This window comes from Schistocerca cancellata, chromosome 7 (assembly GCF_023864275.1).
Source record: "Schistocerca cancellata isolate TAMUIC-IGC-003103 chromosome 7, iqSchCanc2.1, whole genome shotgun sequence".
Taxonomy (NCBI): Eukaryota; Metazoa; Arthropoda; class Insecta; order Orthoptera; family Acrididae; genus Schistocerca; species Schistocerca cancellata.
The window spans coordinates 378235172-378259296 of record NC_064632.1 but is presented as its reverse complement, the minus strand read 5'-3'; positions in this window follow the sequence as shown (position 1 = coordinate 378259296).

Below are 24125 nucleotides of genomic sequence, written 5' to 3'. Positions count from 1 at the left end.
TAGGGGAGATAGTGTCACGGATATAATACGCGAGTGAAGATGGCAATTACTAAAATAAAGGAGTTTTTCAATTCAGGGAGACCTTTTAACAGAATTTCGATGACCATCTTTCTCCTCCGTATGCGAAAATACTTTTTTGTCTCCCACTTACACGGGGAGAAGAGATCATCATAATAAAATAAGAGAAATGAGAGCTGGCACGAAAATGCACCATGTGATCAAAAGTGTCCAGACACCCCTAAAAACATGCGTTTTTCATGTTAGGTGCACTGTGCTGCCACCTACTGCCAGGTACTATATATCAGCGACCTCTGAAGTCATTTGACATCGTGAGAGAGCAGAATGGGGCGCTCCGTGAAACTCACGGGCTTCGAACGTGGTCAGGTGGTGGGGTGTCACTTGTGTCACACGTATGTACCCGAGTTTACCACACTCCTAAACATCCCTAGGTCCACTGTTTCCAATGTGATGGTGAAGTTGAAACGTGAGGGACACGAGCAGCACAAAAGCGTACAGGTCGACCTCGTCTGTTGAGTGACGGAGACCCTGACGGTTGAAGAGTCTCGTAATGTGTAACAGGCAGACATCTATCCAGATCGTCACACAGGAATTCCAAACTGCATCAGGATCCACTGCAACTACTGTGACAGTTAGACGGGAGGTGTGAAAACTTGGATTTCATGGTCGAACGGCAGCTCATAAGCAACACATCACGCCGGCAATTTTCCAACGGTACCTTGCTTGGTGTAAGGAGCGTAAACATTGAACGATTGAATGGTGGAATAACATTGTGTAGAGTGACGAATCACGGTACACAATGGGGCGATCCGATAACAGGGTGTGGGTATGTGGAATTCCCGGTGAACATCATCTCCCAGCGTGTATATTTCCAACAGTAAAATTCGGAGGTGGTGGTGTTATTGTGTGGTTGTGTGGTTGTGTTTTTCAAAAAATGGTTCAAATGGCTCTGAGCACTATGGGACTTAACTCCTGAGGTCATCAGTCCTCTAGAACTTAGAACTACTTAAACCTAACTAACCTAAGGACATCACACACACATCCATGCCCGAGGCAGGATTCGAACCTGCGACCGTAGCAGTCGCGCGGTTCCAGACTGTAGCACCTAGAACCGCTCGGCCACTCCGGCCGGCTGTGTTTTTCATGGAGGAGGCTTGCACATCTCAGTGTTTTGCGTTGCACTAGCACAGCACCGGCCTACATTGATGTTTTAAGAACTTTCTTGCTTCCCACTGTTGAAGAGAAATTAGGTGATGGCGACTGCATCTTTCAGCACTATCGAGTACCTGTTCATAATGCACGGCCTGTGGCGGAGTGGTTACACGTCAACGCTGACTTCGTTCCAGGCCTCACCGACCGACATCAGTACCTCTCGTCAGTGCAGCACTCCGTGAAGAATGGGCTGCCATTCCCCAATAAACATTCCAGCACCTGATTGAACGTATGCCTGCGAGAGTAGAAGCTGTCATCAACTGAGGATGGGCCAACACCATATTGAATTCCAGCATTACCGATGGAGGGCGCCACGAATTTATAAGTCATTTTCAGCCACATGTCCGGATACCTTTGATCACATAGTGTAGGTGTTCGTTTTCCCGCGTGCTGCTAGAAAATGGTACGATAGAGAAATAGATTGAAGGTGGTACGATGGCCCCTCTGCCAGGTATTTACACGTTAACTGCTGAGTAGTCATATAGTACAGTACACAGGCGATTTATGACTTCCAAATTTTCACGGCAGCTTGCGGCACGCCCTGGCAGCAGAAAATAAGAAACTGTTTTACAGTATGGCTCTAAGTTACTAAACTGTGTTGATGGCATAGATACGCAGTGTTACAAATACAGGCTACCTTAAATATACTACATCTAATACTCCATAAGCTATCTGACGGTGTGTGCAAGTAGGTACTTCTGGTACCACTTACCGATGCCTCCTGTCCTGTTACAGTTGCGAATGCCGTGAGGGAAGTATTACTGTCAGTAAAGCTTCGCATTTGCTCTAATTTCTCGAATTTTCTCGTTGTTGTAATTTCGCGAGGCGTGTCTGGGAGGGAGTAATATCTCGTCGGATACTTCCCGGCAACTACTCTCTCAGATTTTTAATTATAATACTCTCTATGATGCACGACGTCTCTCTCGTGGCGTCTGCCACTAGAATCTGTTGACCATCTCCGTAATGCTCTCACGCCGACTAAACCAGCCCGTGACGAAACGCGCCTCTCTTCTCTGGATCCTGTCTATCTTTTCTACTAAACCAACTTGGTAGAGTCTCAGATTGACAGACAGTACTTACAGTCGGTCGAACAAATGTTTTGTGATTCATTTCTTTCCTGGATGAATTAAATTTCCTTGAGATTCTTCTTCTGTGTCTCTGGCATCAGCTTCTCCTGCTATTTGTTTTATGTGGTCATTCCACCAGGTCACTCCAGATAGTTGCTCGTAAGAAATTTATTGCAACTATTGTTTCCAGCAGTTCTGCCTTTTTAGAGTAATTGTTCAGCGGACGATATCTTCTCCACTGTATGAGCAATATTAATTTAGGTTCAGTGGCAGCTGCCACTCCCTGCACAAGTATCAGTTCTCTACAGGGTCTCTTGCAGTTCACTACAGTCTCTTGTCGTTTCTGCCTTCGTACAGACAACAGCGTCACCTGCAAACAGCCTCATGTAGCTCCTGATGTTATACGCTAGGTCATCATATGTATTTCTAACATTTACATATACCTATTTTAAACATGATATACTATTTTTAACCAGGAGAAAAAAATAGTTCTTTTTGTAGGTGATACAAACATTACTGTCAAGATGAACAACAGAACTTCCACGTGGAAAATAATAAATAATGTTTTTGCTAAAGACATTAACTGGTTGTTCGCAAATAGACCAGCTTTAAACTTGCAAGAAGTGGAGTTCAAGCAATACTGTAGTATCAAGAGTACCGCACCTAGTATGAATGTACTTTAGCAAAAAAAATTAGAAACAGGGTAGAAACTTCTAAGTTCTTGGATGTTCATACTGATGGAAACTTCAGTTGAAAAAGATCATGTACTATACATGCTAAAACTTCTACTTTGAACTACTTTTGTTACAAGAATAATTGCCACTTTCCTGGACATAAAAATCAGTAAGTTAACGTATTTTGTATATTTTCATTCTCTGGAGCCTTACAAGGTTATATTCTTGGGTAACTCCTCAGACAGACGAAAATTATTCACTGCGCAAACGAAAGTAATTAAAATTATCTGTGGAGTTCGCAGACATAAGTATAGCAGTTATCTGTTTAATCAGTTGCAGTTATTATTCACAGACTCAAAGTGCATTTATTATTTCAAGAAATTTGTTGTGAACAATTCACTGCTGTTTGATAGTAATAGAGATATTCAGCAGTACACTAATAAAGGGAAATTGATCTGTACTACCCTCCAATGAATCTAATATTCGTATATAAAGGCATGTTAATATGCCCGTTGTAATATGTCTCACAATCGGCAGAAGTGTTTTCGGATATATATTAAAGCTGTCACTCCTTAACAACTCCTTCTATACGATACAGGAAGTCTCAAGTAGAGGTGATAGTTGTTGTGGTCTTCAGTCCAAAGACTGTTTCGATGCAGCTCTCCGTACTACTCTATCCTGTGCAACTCCCTTCATCTCTGAGTAACCACTGCAACCTACATCCTTCTGATTCTGCTTACTGAATTCATCTCTTGGTCTCCCTATAGTATTTTTACCCACCACGCTTCCTTCCGCCGGCCGCTGTGGACGAGTAGTTCTAGGTGCTTCAGACTGGAGCCGCACTGCTGCTACGGTCGCAGGTTCGAATCCTGCCTCGGACATGGATGTGTGTGGTGTCCTTAGGGTAGTTAGGTTTAAGTAGTTCTAAGTCTAGGGGACTGATGACCTCAGATGTTAAGTCCCATAGTGCTTAGAGCCATTTGAACCATTTTGAATGCTTCCCTCCAGTACTAAATTGGTAATCCCTTGATGTCTCAGAATGTGTTCTACCAACCGATCCCTTCTTCTAGTCAGACTGTACCACAAATTTCTCTTCTCCCCAATTTTATTCAGTGCCTCCTCATTAGTTACATTATCTACCCGCCTAATCTTCAGGATTCTTCTGTAGCACCACATCTCAAGAGCTTCTATTCTCATCTAAACTGTTTATTGCCCATATTTCACTTCCACACATGGCTACACTCCATATAAATACTTTCAGGAAGGATTTGCTGACAACTCGACCTTAACAAATTTCTCTTCTTCAAAAAAATGTGTGAAATCTTATGGGACCTAACTGCTAAGGTCATCAGTCCCTAAGCTTACACACTACTTAACCTAAATTATCCTGAGGACAAATACACACACCCATGCCCGAGGGAGGACTCGAACCTCCGCCAGATCCAGCCGCAGAGTCCGTGACTGCAGCGCCTGAGACCGCTCGGCTAATCCCGCGGGGCTTCTCTTCTTCAGAAACGCTTATCTTGACATTGTCAGTCTACTTCGACCATCATCGGTTATATCATTTTCACTCAAACCATCCACATTCATACCACTTTGGAAAAGTTATCTGATCTGATTTTCTCGTAATATATTCGGCGACAGCTCGACGACGCCAAAGTATTTTCTAGTGCGTTTATTCTTTGAAATAAAAGAGTTGCATGTATGCATTCTCCATGGTTAAGAGTGGTAACTAGGACAGCTTCTGGAGTATCTGTTGAGGGATTGACGTGTTTCTGAGAGATACATATTCTGCTTTTCTTCTCGCTAAAGCGAGCCAATTAACATTTGTGCCGCTAGCGGTTTGTTTGAAGAGAAAGAGACTGTAAACGGAAAATAATTAAGGCGTGGAATCACCGGAGTTCTGGCAATGTAATGGAGATGGATTTAATACACATCTTCCTCCATAAATAAGGTTTGTGACTTTTTTGTTCTGGAGTGAATGAACGAATGAGTTTTTTCTGAATCATTTGATGATCACGTTGGCCCTGTAATTAGTGGGGAAGTTTCAGCTGTGTCGAAGAGAGCCTGCAATCACTGAGTCTGTGTTAAATCGTCCAAAAAGGCTTCGTACACATCTGGAATTCGCAATCTTTCGTAAAAGGAACAAATTGTCCAAACGATTGATTCTCCCGACTGACTGCAGTGTTTAACAGTAATAATAAATGCAAAGATCTCTTACAGCAAGCCAGCCGCTGATTACTAAGACGAAGGACTCCACCAAAGATCCTATTTGGCTGATTTCACGTAATGAAATATTATATTAAAAACTGTACATAGATAAAGGAGAGAAAGAGAGAGAGCGAATGAAAATAGAGATAATACTAATAGTCCTCCATTAGTCTAATTTTTCGCCTGTCTTATCACGGATCAGCCAAGAACTGGGAGGGCCTTACTTTACTGTATAGATTTATGTGTGAAGGTGAAGTGATCTTAAAGGCAACAGATACACGTCTATACAGACAAGACATTACACAGAGATAGCGGCTAGCTGCATTCATCATCTATTCTTAGATAAAGAGACGGCAACTTATTATCCGAACATTTAAAAATGTTAAAACCTGATTTAATTCGACTATATTCCATTATCCTCGTTTTGCTTTTGCTGATGTTCATTTACTATCCTCCTTTCAAGACACTGTCCATTCCATTCAACTGCTCTTCCAAGCCCTTTGCTGTCTGTGACAAAATTACAATGTTAAGGGCAAACCTCCAAGTTTTCATTTCTTCTCACCGAACTTTAATTCCTACTCCAAATTTTTCTTTTGTTTCCTTTACTGCTTGCTCAATACACAGATTGAATAATGTCTGGTATAGACTACAACCTTACCTCACTCCCTTCTCAACCACTGCTTCCGTTTCGTGTCCCTCGATTCTTATAACTGCCATCTTGTTTCTGTACAAACTGTAAGTAGTTTTTCGCTCGCTGTATTTTATCTCTGCGACCTTTAGAATCTGAGAGAGAGTATTCCAGTAAACATTGACAAAAAAATGGGTTAAATGGTTCTGAGCACTGTGGGACTTAACTGCTGAGGTCATCAGTCCCCTAGAACTTAGAACTACTTAAACCTAACTAACCTGAGGACATCACACGCATCCATGCCCGAGGCAGGATTCGAACCTACGACCGTAGCGGTCGCGCGGTTCCAGACTGTAGCGCCTAGAACCGCTCGGCCACTCCCGCCGGCTATTGACAAAAGCTTTCTCTAAGTTTACATATGCTATAAACGTAGGTTTAACTTGAATTAACCTATCTTCTATGAGAAGTCTTAGGGTCAGTATTGCCTCGCGTGTTCCTACATTTCTGCGGAATCCAGACTGATCTCCTCGAGGTCGGCTTCTACCAGTTTTTCCATTCTTCTATAAAGGATTCGTGTTAATATTTTGGAACTGTGACTTATTAAACCGATAATTCGGTGATTAGTCAGTTACAAATTAGTAATTTTTCAATTGGCGTCTCTCCTAAGAGTCGTCAGGCACGTTTTCTCTAGTGCAGATATCTCCAATGTTTGCAATTTCGTTGTGGCATCATGTAGCTGATGTAAGCTCAAACAAATACTGCTCATCACATATTTCATGCGCCTCCCAGCGTTGACGGAATGCATTAGTTTGTTTCTAGTAAAAAAAAAATAAAAATAAAAAAATAAAAAATAAGCCGGCCGCGGTGGTCTAGCGGTTCTGGCGCTGCAGTCCGGAACCGCGGGACTGCTACGGTCGCAGGTTCGAATCCTGCCTCGGGCATGGGTGTGTGTGATGTCCTTAGGTTAGTTAGGTTTAAGTAGTTCTAAGTTCTAGGGGACTTATGACCTAAGATGTTGAGTCCTATAGTGCTCAGAGCCATAAAAAATAAAATAAAAAAATGTTCAGACTTTTATGTGCCCATTCGATAGAGCGCTACCAGATTAGTCTAGTGCGATACCGTTTCACCAAGATATATTACCAATAATAGTAAAACACGGAGAATAACCAATTGTATTGTATGTATTGTATGTTAACCAGGGACCTAGAAACGACGTAGAGGCTCCGTCCCCGCCGCAGCCGTAGTGGTCCACAACTCCACGACGACTACCGCAGTCCACTTCACCCCTCCGCCGCCCCACACCGAACCCAGGGTTATTGTGCGGTTCGATTCGGCCCCATCTCCCCCCCCCCCCCCTCCCCCAGGGAACGTCTCACACCAGACGAGTGTAACCCCTATGTTTGCGTGGTAGAGTAATGGTGGTGTAAGCGTACGTGGAGAACTTGTTTGCGCAGCAATCGCCGACATAGTGTAACTGAGGCGGAATAAGGGTAACCAGCCTGCATTCGCCGAGGCAGATGGAAAACTGCCTAAAAACCATCCACAGACTGGCCGCTTCACCGGACCTCGACACAGATCCGCCGGGCGGATTCGTGCCGGGGACAAGGCGCTCCTTCCCGCCCGTAAAGCCGTGCGTTAGGCCGCACGGCCAACCGGGAGGGCAGAATAACCAATACTGCAGCAGCGACTGAGCAGCGCGCATATGCACACCAGAAGCAGTCAGCACGGACCAGGGCGAAGGCGATTTTGTTTTCGTTTCTGCTGCAACGTCTTGCTATTACCGCAGCGTTTGGTGGTTGTGGGTTTTAGTCATTGTTGCGAGTGTTACCAGAGCTCTGTAGACGGCTATTCACCGTTAGCCATTTGCGCAACGAAGCTGAAAGCTGGCAATGGCGCTGCCCTTCGTCGAAGTCTTTTTTGTCTGCGGATACCTCCATTTTCGGCCCATTTCATCGCTACTATGATGCACCATTCCTCTCAACTCTGGGTATATATGTTCCTTATTGCGTCATGTGCCCGAATTGCCAGCCAGCGACATTCAATCATGCAGTGGACAGTGGTCATAATTTTGTTGGTCATCAGTTTATGTGGCTGGTTGATTGCTAGATAAGAAAAGAAGGAGTCAGCCACTATGAAACATACTGAAACCGCTAACTTAAGAACTTACGTTTGACTCCGGACAATGTACAAAATCCCCATCTACAGGGCTATTACAAATGATTGAAGCGATTTCATAAAATCACTGTAGCTCCATTCATTGACATATGTTCACGACACACTACAGATACGTAGAAAAACTCATAAAGTTTTGTTCGGCTGAAGCCGCAATTCAGGTTTCTGCCCGCAGAGCGCTCGAGAGCGCAGTGAGACAAAATGGCGACAGGAGCCGAGAAAGCGTATGTCGTGCTTGAAATGCACTCACATCAGTCAGTCATAACAGTGCAACGACACTTCAGGACGAAGTTCAACAAAGATCCACCAACTGCTAACTCCATTCGGCGATGGTATGCGCAGTTTAAAGCTTCTGGATGCCTCTGTAAGGGGAAATCAACGGGTCGGCCTGCAGTGAGCGAAGAAACGGTTGAACGCGTGCGGGCAAGTTTCACGCGTAGCCCGCGGAAGTCGACGAATAAAGCAAGCAGGGAGCTAAATGTACCACAGCCGACGGTTTGGAAAATGTTACGGAAAAGGCTAAAGTAGAAGCCTTACCGTTTACAATTGCTACAAGCCCTGACACCCGATGACAAGGTCTAACGCTTTGAATGTTCGGCGCGATTGCAACAGCTCATGGAAGGGGATGCGTTCAGTGAGAAACTTGTTTTCAGTGATGAAGCAACATTTTTTCTTAATTGTGAAGTGAACAGACACAATGTGCGAATCTGGGCGGTAGAGACTCCTCACGCATTCGTGCAGCAAATTCGCAATTCACCAAAAGTTAACGTGTTTTGTGCAATCTCACGGTTTAAAGTTTACGGCCCCTTTTTCTTCTGCGAAAAAAATGTTACAGGACACGTGTATCTGGACATGCTGGAAAATTGGCTCATGCCACAACTGGAGACCAACAACGCCGACTTCATCTTTCAACAGGATGGTGCTCCACCGCACTTCCATCATGATGTTCGGCATTTCCTAAACAGGAGATTGGAAAACCGATGGATCGGTCGTGGTGGAAATCATGATCAGCAATTCATGTCATGGCCTCCACGCTCTCCCGACTTAACCCCATGCGATTTCTTTCTGTGGAGTTATGTGAAAGATTCAGTGTTTAAACCTCCTCTACCAAGAAACGTGCCAGAACTGCGAGTTCGCATCAACGATGCTTTCGAACTCATTGATGGGGACATGCTGCGCCGAGTGTGGGAGGAACTTGATTATCGGATTGATGTCTGCCGAATCACTGAAGGGGCACATATCGAACATTTGTGAATGCCTAAAAAAACTTTTTGAGTTTTTGTATGTGTGTGCAAAGCATTGCGAAAATATCTCCAATAATAAAGTTATTGTAGAGCTGTGAAATCGCTTCAATTATTTGTAATAACCCTGTACATTAGCCACTGGCCTCTGGTCCAAATATAAAATGCACTCAAGCAATACGTGGCTTATGATTGTCCTACCCTACCGGTAATTAACCTGTATCTGTATGTAGATGCCCAATGAAGGCTGTAGACTATTGTTTGTTATCCAAGAAGTTTTAATTAACGCTATATTACGGCCCTACAGCCTTCAAAATGATAGTGGAATGCAATTTGGTAACCAGTTGAGATACGTATGTAATGGAAGTCTAAGTTAGTTACCGTACGTTCTTTTGTTTATTATATATAAATTCTCACACAAAAAGAGTGCAGTAGTTGCACTGAAGTACAACACGAACACGTTTAATAACATTTCATCACTGACAAATTGTCACAAGGATATGCAACAGTTACAAGTAACAACAGTTGGCGGAGATTCAAGACAAGATACCGACAGGTAGGTTACTACATTATTAGCACACTGATCCGTTTCCGCAATCTGCCGACAGTGATTACCAAAATTTGAGTTCGTGAAATTATGCATGCCAGAAGGGTGTCTTCTTCCTACTCATTAACACTATAACGTTAACTGAGTATATTGCGACACACACACACGCCGAATCCGCTTGCAGATCTTACTTTTTTTTTTTACGGTATCGTTATGTTGTTCAACCGAGTGCTGCTGTTGGTGGTCACCGTGTCAGATACGAAGCCTGGGAATCCCGGGTGTTACCTAACACGTACTCAAACTTTACGTCATGCTCAAATTGGAGCTGCAAAGACACACCAGGCTGGCCAATGGAAGTCCCACATTTTCGTGCCCAGAGGCCTACAGCTAAAGAAAGAAATTTCCTTTGGCTCTGTCCTGACAGTGCCTAAATGGACCGCGTTATGCTGTTACAGCATGTTGTGTCCTACGACCCTCCCAATATTCCTATCTGCTTTATATATATGAGGGGCCAGCTACAGGTATTTTTGGGACGAAGAAGTTGCAGTCTCACACTTACAGAATACTCACATCTCGCTTGATGCGTTGTGCTGAGAGAATAGAGCTATAAATACCTGTAGCTTTTCCAGGCCCTACATAGTGTCCACTCGTATATTGCTCTCCTATCGGCAGACTGGCGCCGTCTCCTCTGCATTCTCCGCTCAAGGTTCATTGTTGTCCGCCTTCCGGGACCTTTACTGTACTTAACAACGCCCTCGCGGTAGAAAAACGCTTAATGAACGTGGGCGCTGAGGTCAAATTGGAAACTTGTGGTAAGGACTACAGGAGGTCATCGGTCCCTAGGCTTACTCACTACTTAATCTAACTTAAACTAACTTACACTAAGGACAACACACACACCCATGCCCGAGGGAGGACTCGAACCTCCAGCGGGGGGAGCCGCGCGAACCGTGACAAGACGCCCCAGACTGCTCGGCTACCCCGCGCGGCAGCGGCGGTCATCTCATGCAAAATTTCACCGACTGCTCTGCTGCTGTCCGGATGGGCAAAGCATTACCTGCACACCCGTGAGGAACTTAATGGGGGAGCTAACCATGCTGTTAAGTGTGTGACTGTCCTGTACCCACATGAAGACGTCTCGAGGAGTAAGCTTGTACGCGACTGCAACGAGCCGTCATCTGCGGGATAAAACTGTGTGAACGCTTGCTAGATGCGTGTACGTGGAAGTCTGTACATGACAACTGGTCGAAAATAAAATATTTTGGGGACTTTTGAGAGAATGCAGAGGAAAGTTAGCACAATGGAATGACGTATCAAGAAGATGAGCACTGCCCAGGAGGAACTGTGTATTGGCTGGCACTGATAAATCGTCAGCCAGTGATAAAATGACAAAATTTTAAAGCTTTGGAAGCCTGGGAGATGGGAGACTGCATAAAAATTGGAGTTTCTTTTTGGGAGAATTTTGAGGTTAGGTGAGACTTTTCTGGTGAAGACACTTAGTGACGAATGAGACTTCATGATAATTCTTTCAAGAGGTTTCATGTTGGGACTTTATCTCAGGACTTGGTAGTCAGGACTAAATCTGCACTTGACCTTGGGGCTGATCTGATCCTGTGGGAACTTCAGGCTACTCCATGTGGTTCTGCTCCCTTTCCAGCTTTTGCTGGGTTTCACTCCAATACTTATTCCAATGAGCATTCGACTTTCGTTCGTTTACTCAGGCCAGTTTCCAGTCTCTCACCTGATGCTGCTTTTGCAGTCCGATTCCAATACCGGTCAGAGTTTTGACTCTTCTGCCAATCAGTCATTCTCATGACCATCCTCATCCCGTCGAAACCCATTTCTTGGATGCCACTTCAGTAACACGAGCCTCGTCGAAGTTGGAGAGCCAAGCACTCATAAAGTAACAACATGAATAGGAAACGCCAAGCCGTATAAAATTCGCCAGCGAACATGGCACTAATCCTTTCGACCTACACAGATGGTGCGGGCCAATCCCCTATTGCCGGAAGTCAATTATGCGTTACGGACTTCCCATGCGTAGAGATGAAGGACAAGGTAACACCCAAAGACACATACTGCTGGAGACCGGTACCACAGGCAACTCTGCACTGCTAGCTACCAATTCAAGAGTTGGGTGAGATATAATTTACAAGCCAACTCCTCACAAGCCCATTTTTGCCATGTCTGTCCAGTCCAAGCATACTGAGGGCCTATATTTAATAGCGGTTCCTTTTTTGGTTCATTTTGATAAATTGTTTTGCTATTACCATTCATTCGGATGATTTGCACACACACACACAGTGCAGAGTTGACTTGTGGTTTTATTAACTATCATCAAGCCTGGCGTCCAGTAGATAAGAAATCAATTAACTTTTTTCCTATATCCTAGATGAAATATTTCATTCCCCACATTTCAGTGTCCAACATGCGCAGAGAAGTGAGATACAGAAATACTAAGCAATAAACGGGTACGCTTGAAGTAAGATGCTGCAATAAGGAATAGCTTAGAAGGCAGTTCGATGAAGAGGAAAGGCCATCTCTAAAACGGGCAATCACAGAAGTTGGCAAGAAAATAGGTAAAAAGAAAGCAACTGGGAAGGAACCATGGGTGACAGAAGAAATACTTCAGTTGAGTGATGCAAGAAGGAAGTACAAAAATGTTCAGGGAAACTCAGGAATACAAAAATACAACTAACTTAGAAACGGTAAACATAGGAAGTTCAAGGAAGCTACGGCGAAACGGCTGCGTGAAAAATGTGAAGAAATCGAAAAAGAAATGATTGTCGAAGAACTGATTTAGTATGTAGAAAAGTCAAAACAAACTTCGGTGAAATTAAAAGCGAGGGTGGTAATTTTCAGTGTGCTATGGGAATTGCATAGTTAAATGCAGAGGAGAGATAGCATAGGTGGGAAGAGTACGATGAAAACCTGGCGACGTGATAGAAAACGAAACAGGAATCAATATAGTAGAGGTAGCGGATGCAGTATTAGCATCAGAGTTTAAAAGAACTTTGAAAGACTTAAGATCGAATAATGTAGAACAGAAAGATAAGATTCCATTAGAATTTATAAAATCATTGGAGGAAGTGGCCAGAAAATGATTATTCACGTTGGTGTACAGAATGTATGCGTAGGGCGATATACCGTCTGTCTTTCTGAGAAACATCATCCATACAGTTCCGAACACTGCAAGAGCCGATAAGTGCTTGAATTAACGCACAATCAGCTTAACAGCTCCTGCATCCAAGTTGCTTATACGAATAATGAACAGAAGAATAGAAATGAAATTTGAGAATATGTTATATGACGATTAGTTTGTCTTTGGGAAAGATAAAGGCGCAAGAGGCAGCTCTGACGCTGTGATTGATAATGGATGCGAGACTAAAGAGAAATCAAGACACGTTCACAAGATTTGCTGACCTGGAGAAAGCGTTCGACATTGTCAAATGGTGCAAGGTATTCGAAATTCTGAGAAAAACAGGGGTATGTTACAGGGAGAAACGAGTAACATACAACACGCACAAGTTCCAAGATGGATCAAGAAGAATGGAAGACCAAGAACGAAGTGCAGGGATTAAAAAGGGTGTAAGACAGAGATGTACCCTTTCGCCCGTATTGTTCAGCCGATACGTCGAAGGAGCGGTAACGGATAAAAAGAAAGGTTCAAGAATGTAATTAAAATACCAGATGAAAGGATATGAATGATAAGATTCGCTGATGACATGGTTATCCTCAGTGAATGTGAAGAAGAATTACATGATCTACTGAATGGAATGAACAGTTTAATGAGTAAAGAATATGGACTGAGAGTAAATCGAAGAAAGTCGAAAGCAAGGAGAAGTAGCACAAATGAGAACAGGGAGAAATTTAACATCGGGTTTGGTGATCAGGAAGTACGTGAAGTTAAGGAAACCTCCTGTCTAGGCGGCAAAATAACCCACGACGAACGGAACAAGGAGGACATAAAGGAGCAGACTAGCACTGACAAAAAAAGGTATTCATGGCGAAGAGAAGTCTCTTAGTATTAAAAATAGGCCCTAATTTGAGGCTGAAATTTCTGAGAATGTGCGGTTGGAGTACATCATTGTATGGTAGTGAAACATGGACTGTGGGAATACCGGGAAACGAGAGAATCCAAGCATTTGAGATGTAGTTCTACAGAAGAATGTTGAAAATTAAGTGGACTGATATGGTAGGGAATGAGAAGATTATCCACAGAATCGGCGAGGAAAGGAATATATGGAAAACACTGACAAGAAGAAGGGACGGGCTGGTAGGACATCTGTTAAGACATCACGGAATAACTTGCATGTTACTAGAGAAAACTGTAGAGGACACAAACTGTAGAGGAAGACAGAGACTGGTAAACATTCAGCAAACAATTGAGGTTGTAGGTTGCAAGAGCTAGTCTGAGATGAAGATGTTGGCACAGGAGAGGAATTCTTGGTGGGTCGCATCAAACCAATAAGCAGACCGATGACTCAAAGTTTTTCATTGCAAAATCACAAGAGTTGCCGTACTTTATTTCCTATTTGCATACCAGGAAGTACTGGCGTAATTACCTTCGTAACAATAAAAACAAGAAGGAAATATTTCAAAGTACTGCAAGTTTCTGCACGACCAGGCTCCGTTGAGGTTATTTGAGAGTGGCAATAATAAGTCGGTCACAAAACAGTTTTTAAAACACCTTTACGGTATTCGTGGTGGGCGAAGCGATATCGTTATTGCATTATTACACGTCACAAGGAAAACTGCGTATTTGTCACGTACAGACTACGTCTGTATTGTTTACGTTTTTATGCTGTAGATTGCCTACTTGAAACTGGCTCATAAAAGTTTGTGTGTGTTATTGATATTGTTGTTGTTGCTGTCGTTGTCTTCAGTCCCAATACTGGTTTCATGCAGCTCTCCATAATACTCCAGCCTATTCAAGCCTCTTCATATCCGAATAACTACTGCAAGCGACATCCTTCTGAATCTGCTTACTGTATTCATCTCTTCGTCTCCATCAACGATTTTTAACCCCCCTCCAATCCCCCAATTCCGTCCAATGCTAAATTGGTGACCTCTTGATGTCTCAGGATATGTGTCCTGTCAACTGATCTCTTCCCTTAGTCAGGTTGTGCCACAAACTTCTTTTCTCCTCAGTTCTGTTCAGTCCCTCTTCATTAGTCACGTGATCTATTCATCTACTCTTCAGCTCTTCGGTAGCACCAGATTTCAAAAGTTCCTAGTCTCTTCTCGTGCAAACTGTGTATCGTTCACCTTTCACTTCCATGCATGACTACACTCTGTCTGGTCTGCTTCCCCAAACAACCCAACCCAACCCCCCCATGACTACACTGCATACAAATATCTTTCAGGAAAGATTATCTGACACTTAAGCCTGTCTTAGATGTGAACAAACTTCGCTTACTCAGAAACGCGTTTCTGGTCATTCCCAGTCTACATTTTATATCCTCTCTACTTCGAACATAATCAGTTATTTTGCTCCCCAAATAGCAAAAGTCATCTACTGCTTTAGATTTCTCGTTTCCTAACCTTATTCCCTTAGCATCACCTGATTTAATTCGACTACGTTCCATTATCCTTGGTTTGCTTTTGTTGATGTTCGTCTTATATCCTCCTGTCAAGACACTGTCCATTTCGTTAATCTGCTCTTCCAAGACCTTTGCTGTCCCTGAGAGAACTGCAATGTAATTGACGAAGCTCAAAGCTTTTATTACTTCTCACTGGACTTTAATTCCTATTCCAAATTTTTCTTTGCTTTCCTTTTTGCTTGCTAAATGTACAGACTGAATAACATCGGGAATAGGATATAACCCCACCTCGACGACGATTGCTTCCCTTTCATGCCTCTCGACTCTTATAATTGCCATTTGGTTTGTGTACAAGTTGTAAATAGCCTTTCGTTCCATATATTTTTAACACTGCTACCTTCAGAATTTCAAAGAGAGTGTTCCAGCCAGCCAGCTTTCTCTCAATCTACAAATACTATAAACGTTGTTTGCCTTTCCTTAACCTATCTTCTAGAAGAAGTCACAGGGCTACTATTGCCTCAAGTGTTCCTACATTTCGCCAGAATCCAGACTGATCTTCCCCGAGGTCAGCTTCTACCAGCTTTTCCATCCTTCTCTAAAGAATTTGTGTCAGTATTTCGCAACCACGACTTATTAAACTGATTGTTCGGTACATTCACGCCGGCCGGAGTGGCCGTGCGGTTCTAGGCGCTACAGTCTGGAACCGGGCGACCGGCATGGATGTGTGTGATGTCCTCAGGTTAGTTAGGTTTAATTAGTTCTAAGTTCTAGGCGACTGATGACCTCATAAGTTAAGGCGCATAGTGCTCAGAGCCATATAAACCATTTTTGGTACATTCACACCTGTTAGCACCTGCTTTCTTTGGAATTGGATGATATGAGCCACAAAAGGGAAAATCCACTGATGTGAGGGACTGCGACATAGGGCACACTGTTAGCGCCCGGCACTTGGGAAAGGGCATCTGGGGAACAGCAAAGGTGGTCGGTTGTCTGTGTGCTACTTTCGTTATTACCTGTTTAAAAGTGCTTTTATGGTGGTGGAAACAAGAGTAGGCGAAAATGCGATGCACGTCCACACTCATCTCAGAACTGGACAGCGGAGACTTGGCTGCTCTGTGAAGTAGGAAAAGTGTCAGATCTGATGACAGACTGCTGGTGTAAGCACAAATACACACATCAAAAAAAGTTTTGCATCACCCCGGTTCCCAGAACTCCTGAAGATAGACGTTGCCTGTGGATAGTGTATCATAGACAGACTCCCTTTGACTGTTCAGAGATGTCACTAAGCCCGCACAAAGATGTAAACAACCATGCATGAGCAGCTCCTATTGGACGGAGGGGGTCAGACAGCTAATCAGTTGCAAAAAAGAGACAGCATTGGTCGTATATTTTTTACTATCGCAAAATCGATTTTGCGATAGTAAAAAATATACGACCAATGCTGTCTCTTTTTTCAAGTATACCTATTATCTGGTCGTAGTGCACAAGACAACATGGAGTCGCCAATCAATAATCAGTTCCAGTTATTCCACCTGGAAGAACGTACACGGCTCTTGTTGTCTGTAGTTCAACCATGCCTAGACGTCAATACCGTGGCTCGATGGCGTCCGCATTGTTACTTTGTGCCAGGAAGGGCTCTCAGCAAGGGAAGTGTCCAGGCATCTCGGAGTGAACCAAAGGGATGTTGTTCGGACATGGAGGAGATACAGAGAGACAGGAACTGTCGATGACATGCCTCGCTCAGGCCGCCCGAGGGCTACTACAGCAGTGGATGACCGCTACAAAAGGATTACGGTTCGCAGGAACCGTGACAGCAACGCCACCATGTTGAATATTGCTTTTCGTGCAGCCACAGGACGTCGTGTTACGACTCAAACTGTGCGCAGTAGGCTGCATGATACACAACTTCACTCCGGACGTCCTTGGCGAGGTCCATCTTTGCAACCACGTCACCATGGAGCGTGGTACAGATGGGCCCAACAACATACCCAATGGACCGCTCGGGATTAGCATCACGGTCTCTTCACCGATGAGAGCCTCATATGCCTTCAACCAAAAAATCGTCGTAGACATGTTTGGAGGCAACCCGGTCAGGCTGAATGCCTTAGACACACTGTCCAGTGAATGCAGCAAGGTGGATGTTCCCTGATGTTTTGGGGTGGCGTTATGTGAGGCCAACGTACGCCGCTGATGGTCATGGAAGGCGCCGAAACGGCTGTACGATACGTGAATGCCATCCTCCGACCGATAGTGCAACCATATCGGCAGTATATTGGCGAGGCATTCGTCTTCATGGCCGACAATCCACGCCCCCATGGTGCACATCTTGCGAATGATTTCCTTCAGGATAACGACATAGCTAGACTAGAGTAACCAGCAGGTTCTCAAGTCATAAACCGTATCGAACATGCCTGGATAGATCGAAAAGGGCTGTTTATGGACAACGTGACCCACCAACAACTCTGAGGGATCTACGCCTAGTCGCCGTTGAGGAGTGGGACAATCTGGACCAACAGTGCCTTGATGAACTTGTGGATAGTATGCCACGATGAATACAGGCATGCATCAGTGCAAGAGGACGTGCTACTGGGTATTATAGGTACCGGTGTGTACAGCAATCTGGACCGTCACCTCTGAAGGTCTCGCTGTATGGTGGTAAAACATGCAATGTGTGGTTTTCATGAGCAGTAAAAATGGCGGAAATGATGTTTATGTTGATCTCTATTCCAATTTCTGTTCAGATTCCGGAACCCTCGGAACCGAGGTGATGTAAAACTTTTTTTTTTTTTTGAGGTGTATTTAGCAGCACACCGTTCAGTGCATAATGTAAAACATGGCGCTCCACTGGCCCAACACGTTCCCATGCTGAACGAACAGTTTCTGCGGTCACGGTTTGATCAAGTTTTTCCGGATGAAAGGTTCAAATGGCTCTGAGCACTATGGGACTTAACATCTGAAGTCGTCAGTCCCCTAGACAGAACTACTTAAATCTAACTAACCTAAGGACATCACACACATACATGCCCGAGGCAGAATTCGAACCTGCGATCGTAGCTGCAGCGCGGTTCCCGACTGTAGCGCCTAGAACCGCTCGGCCACAGCAGCCGGCCCAGATGAAAGAAAAAACCATTAGAATAATCGGTAAATCGAGTTCACAGAGTAATTAGTGCAAAGTGAAGAATTAAGATAAACAATACAAATGCGGGAAAGATGAAGACTAACAGAAGTTAGCACATTGTTCATTGTTTCACAACAGGTTGAGGAAAAAGTACAAGCGATAGAATTCCTCATTTGTACATGGCAGGTAAAAAAAATTATCCTCTGTAAGAGTTACAGTATTCTAATATTATCAAACTTCATTTCAGTACCCGTCCAATCTACTTTATACATTACTGAGCCATGACGCTCGTCCGCGAGATGGCTGATAGTACTTATTTATGCTGTTCGACTAATTGTTTACGTATGCTAGAAATATGAGTGGTGTCTTGTTCCTGTGATGGGGAATCCAGGATGATAAACGAGGAAATGCAGCAAATAGCTGTATGTAATTGCTCAGCACGAAAAAGTACTTGTTGCAAAACAAGCAGATGATTATAGCCTCAAAGAGGAAGCAGCATTGTGAGCAAATAAATTTTCCATAATTGCCAGAAACGCTGAAGTAAAGTCACGTGAAACACAGAAATCCTTTTCGTTTTACTGGCAGAATTTAAGAATCTGCACTTGCTAGATGTAATTTAAATTATAAACCTAATTTTACAGTGCCATTAGTGTTTCACAATCACACGAAACTTTGCTTCATTCCGGAAAAAAAAACAAAATCAGAGAAGACACTGAATTCTAGAACACAGACTCACATTTCCATTACAATGAAACGGATCGTATAATCAGATAAGAATTCGTAGAGACCCGATACTCAACGCTCTCTTTCCCTAAGACTTGATGATAAGAGTTCGCAGGAGAGTATTTGTAGATGGAAGCGCACCACTGACATAATGTGATGTAAATAAAGTATTCGAAGAACATCTGTTTACGTAAAAGCGGTTTCGTGGTAGGATTCTTCCTGGCACAGTACTGAAGCGCTTGTGTTCTTTCACAGTATCTTGCGGTTAGCATTCGTTCCCAGAATAACAAACGTGCCAGATAACGTATTGAGCTAAACAAACAGCTGCTGTAAATAGATCGTTGTACAGTAACACTAAGAAACGTCGTCGACAGTTACCAGAGATCTCCGATTGCTAAAGAATACTTGCCACAGCCTGTCAGAGTCACTTTTTCAAATTCCTTGGCTAATTATATCTTAACGTAAATGTCCCACTGGACTCAAAGAGGAAGAAATGGTTCCCTAAATATATTCCTCCTCGAGCCCAGCGAGACATATCCATCTCATTTAAATATATTTTTTTTTTTTTTACTTGGGGTTAGAATGGTTCAATGGCTCTAAGCACTATGGGACTTAACATCTGAGATCATCAGTCCCCTAGACTTAGAACTACTTAAACCTAACTAACCTATGGACATCACACATCAATGCCGAGGCAGGATTCGAACCTGCGACCGTAACAGCAACGCGGTTCCGGACTGAAGCGCCTAGAACCGCTTGGCCACAGCGGCCGGCTACTTGGGGTTATAATCTGTAAAAAGAAGGAAGTAAGTACCATTATTATGTAAGTACCATTATTATGTCTAACAAATTCCAAGATAATAATCCAATTACAGTTTTGTTAACTTCTCAACACCCGAAAGATGGAAGATTAGCTTGTTGGCCGGCTTTAATGGCAGCTGACATACCCAGTCAACGTTACTGATACGCAGGCGCTTGCCGACGTTTGTCGCTTGTGGGTTTATGTTACGTTGCCATAGGTTGTTATGCCCTTGCCAATAGTGTCTTTGGCCACTTTGCTTCCACCTATGGTTGTGATCATTATTTCCCCGAGTAAGGATGAAAGGATTGTTCGAGTGTCTCGAGTTCCTGTATAGTCGTCTGACGTGTTTTTTGAATACTTCCATGAGGATTTCAAGGAGGTATTGTGAAGATCCGCGGGGCGTGTGTAGCGTGGAGCGATGCTAATGGTGCGTAGCACTTTGTTCTGTATGATTTGCAGGGCGAAGGGGTGTAGGAGCTGTGTATTCCCAGACGGGAGCTTCGTACGTCATCAGAGGTCTGATCAGTCTCATGTATGTGGACCTCGACACCCTCCTATTCAGTGTCCTTCCCCCTGTTGAGCATTGGTTAGAGGTGTTTGAGCCACGCGTGCGCTCTGTTGGCAACGTATTCGATGTGGTCAACCTTCATGTTAAGTTTCCGGTCCAGCCAGACACCGAGATATCTGACTTTCTCTCGGAAACTTATTGGGCGTGTATGTAGTGTTGCCTGTCTACAGTGTTGTTGTTTGCGCAGTAGTTTCGGTCTACGTGTGAACAGAACTGCTTCGCACTGGTCGACGTTTACTTTAATAGGCCATCGATCCAACCAAGGCTCAGCATTTCTGAGTGACGTCTGTATTCGTGAATTTATGTTCGACGGTTTCTAGTCTTGCGCAAGGATGGCTGTGTCATCCGCGTAAATGGCTAACGTCGTGTTTTGTGTTGCTGGGAAGTCATTAACGTACAGGTTGAACAACATGGGCCCCAGGACTGACAACATACACCCCGCCTCCTTTTATACTGCCGGATCCGCTTATCGTGACAGCTAGTGGTCACATCCGCATTACGTAAAAGCGTCCGAATGCTTTGATCAGATAGTGTACCTGTGTACTGTAGAGATGCACGAGAACATGAGAAGGGTGGGAAACCTGACTATACTCCTTTCAATATATGGGTTACCCACAGCAAGAAGGATTTCTGGCTCGTATAACTCCTCTCAGGCTATAATTTGGTAGCACTGAACTGGTAATCTGCCGAAGTGTTTACCGCTACAATCCACTGCAACATCTGTCTCCAACATGCTGATGCTTACAGCAATTGACACTGGCTCCAAATAGAATTGTTGGCAGTACACACTTAACACGGTGATACGTGAGGAGGCCAATGACTACTAGACCTTGGAGATGGAACGTGGACATCAACCAACCGCGTCCCAGATTCTCTGATACCGCGTATGTTGCTAGTCCTGCGCTCAAATGTTACGCCCGAGGCAAGTTCCGCATTTGACGAGTTCACAGTCACCCGGCAAGGCGGACTATTCTGTTCGTTGTGACGAAAGCACTCTCAGAAACAAAGCAGCTGTCCCATATTCAATTTATCATGAATACAGATATTGCTTCGTCTGAAAAAATTTGACGGATGATAACAAGTTTTTCGACAGGTCTAAATTTCACAGATATCACTCTGAAAGTAGAAGTGGTACTCATTTATGCTGTAAAGTGACCATCCTACGGAAACCTACAATGTTCCATTCCATTTTATTCAGTGACAAAGAATCACACTTTTTATTTGTAAAGAAACATGTAAATTTAGTTAGAAGAAAGCACAGCTCAGAAAAAGAAATTATTGAAAGAGTGTTGCATTCATCGTCAAATGATATGAAGCCATATTTTATAATAAGTGGAAATCATTACACGTGACTTAGGGATGTAGGGGCGTCTGGGGATGGAGGAGAGCTGACAGACTGCCATCGGATTTTTTGTTATGGAGACTCGAGCTTAGGCTTTAGTCACAAGTGAACAACAGGCCAATCGCAAAATTAGTTATAAGAATATTTTTAATTTTTTCTGCTTAAGGCTATATGGAGCAATTTGGTTGATAAGTTCACTATAATTTTATTAATTCAGATTGCAATAAGGGTTGTCCGGTTATAGGCGTCTTCGCAAGGAACTGTTCACTTTAAAATTACATAGCTTGAAAAACATATTTTTCCTGGGTTAAGTGGCTCCGGAAAGGCTCAAAATCATGAAAAGTTCAATTTTTACTTTTTTGCGTTTTCTGAATCTGCAGACTATTACCTTTTAATAGATATATAATTTATTCAATTCCGAAGACTACAACTATTTTTAAATTTTTTTTGAAATGTGTTCTACATGGGTGTGACCCGCTGTGGCGCTGTTAAACTGCTGCCAAATGGTGTTATTATTAACGTCCGTGTTCATCAGGTACATTTTAGTGATGTGAGATAAAGTATGTGTTGTGGCTAACCTATTTTCAGAGACTTAGCAGCACCTGAACTCTTGAAAACGTGTATTCACGGAAAAACTCAAAACCCCAATGAAAGTGTAAATAGTGTTATATGGTCGAGAATCCCCAAGACTGTATTTGTTGGAATAGAAACACTTCACTTTGGTGTGTATGATGCTGTTGCGACTTTCAATGATGGCAACATTGTAAGGTGCAAGGTATTTAGAAATATGGGAATGAAGATAGGTTCTAACATGGTACGAGCGATGCTTGCTTTAGACAAGGAACGCCTTCGGGCTGCAGACAGGGCTGTAAAGACTCTAGAAATACAAGCAAGAGTAAACAGGAGGAGGAACAAGAGGAAGCTGAAGGAGGAGTTTGTAGAGGATGAAGATAATCCATCCTATGGACCTGGAATGCACTAAAAAGTTAATCCAATCTTTGTCGCTCGATTCCCAAAACTTTTATTTTCTCATACTAATTACATGTTTTCTAAGGATCTTCTAAACATATTTGTTTCAAACTTTCAGTAAATATTACACAGTACCTTCTGCATTATTTAACACAGCCTTTTTCCAAAAAACTGTATATTTTTGAATATATAAATAAAAAATTGCAAAAAAAATGTTGTGAATTTTCATTACAATTGAAAAAAAATCATCTTTAATAACTGAACTAAAATTTTGTAAAATCCCTGTGTTAAGTTGTAGCCCATATTCCAATAAATAATCTGTAAAAAGTTCAACTTCCTACCTCAAATACTTTGTGAGGAAAGATGTAATTTATAAGCGTTATTTTAACATTGCAAGTATAGGGCGTTCCGGAGCCCCTTAATGAAATTTTAATAGGTTATAGGCACATATACTGGTAGTGGAAATCTCAAGAAACAGAATTTTTCATTCATTCCAAGGAAAGTTCTTGCGATTTTCCTAAAGTAACTTTTCCTCAGCCTAGGATAAACATCTAACGGGATGTTTGGGTTTGTCTTGAAAATATCTTTCGTGGTTGTAAGAAGCTGCAGCCACTGTGACCGTATAGTGTCGTACGGATTTTATAAAGAGTAACATTGAAGAGTTGTCGTGAGTTTGTTGTACTGTGCTGTCAGCAGTGGGCGCGGTAGCGGAATCGGGTGCTGCGTTGCCAAGATCAGACATGAGAGCTGCGGCTCGGAAGGAGCGCGGAGCATTATTTTTCCATTCACACATTGTCTGTTTTCTCGTACAAGAGAATCCACTTTCCTTCATCTTTTCACATGAGGGCTTTGGACCTCCAATGGTAGGTTTAAAAATGGATTTCTTCCGTTTAGAAATGTCATACTGCACAATGTTTACAAGAGCTATTTACATTATTTTCACATTTTTAAAGTAAATATATCTACCAATATTCTCCATCTCAAATGTTACAATCGTTCCGATCAATGATTATTGTAATGTAATAAAATATAAATTATTTGTGACTTTTTCTTTGCTATCAGTGTAATGTAATAGAATGAATATGAGCCGTGAGTTAATAAAAAAGAAACACACATTAATGCAATGGCTCAGCATAAAAGAGAAATAACCAATATAGGAATATTATTAACAGCGTAATATGTTGTTTAATTTAGCCCGGCGTGTATAAGCACTCAGTAAACTAGCTCGGTTCTCAGGGTAGTTACGTAATCGTCGATAATTAATTGTCCTTTTCTTATCCACCCAACACC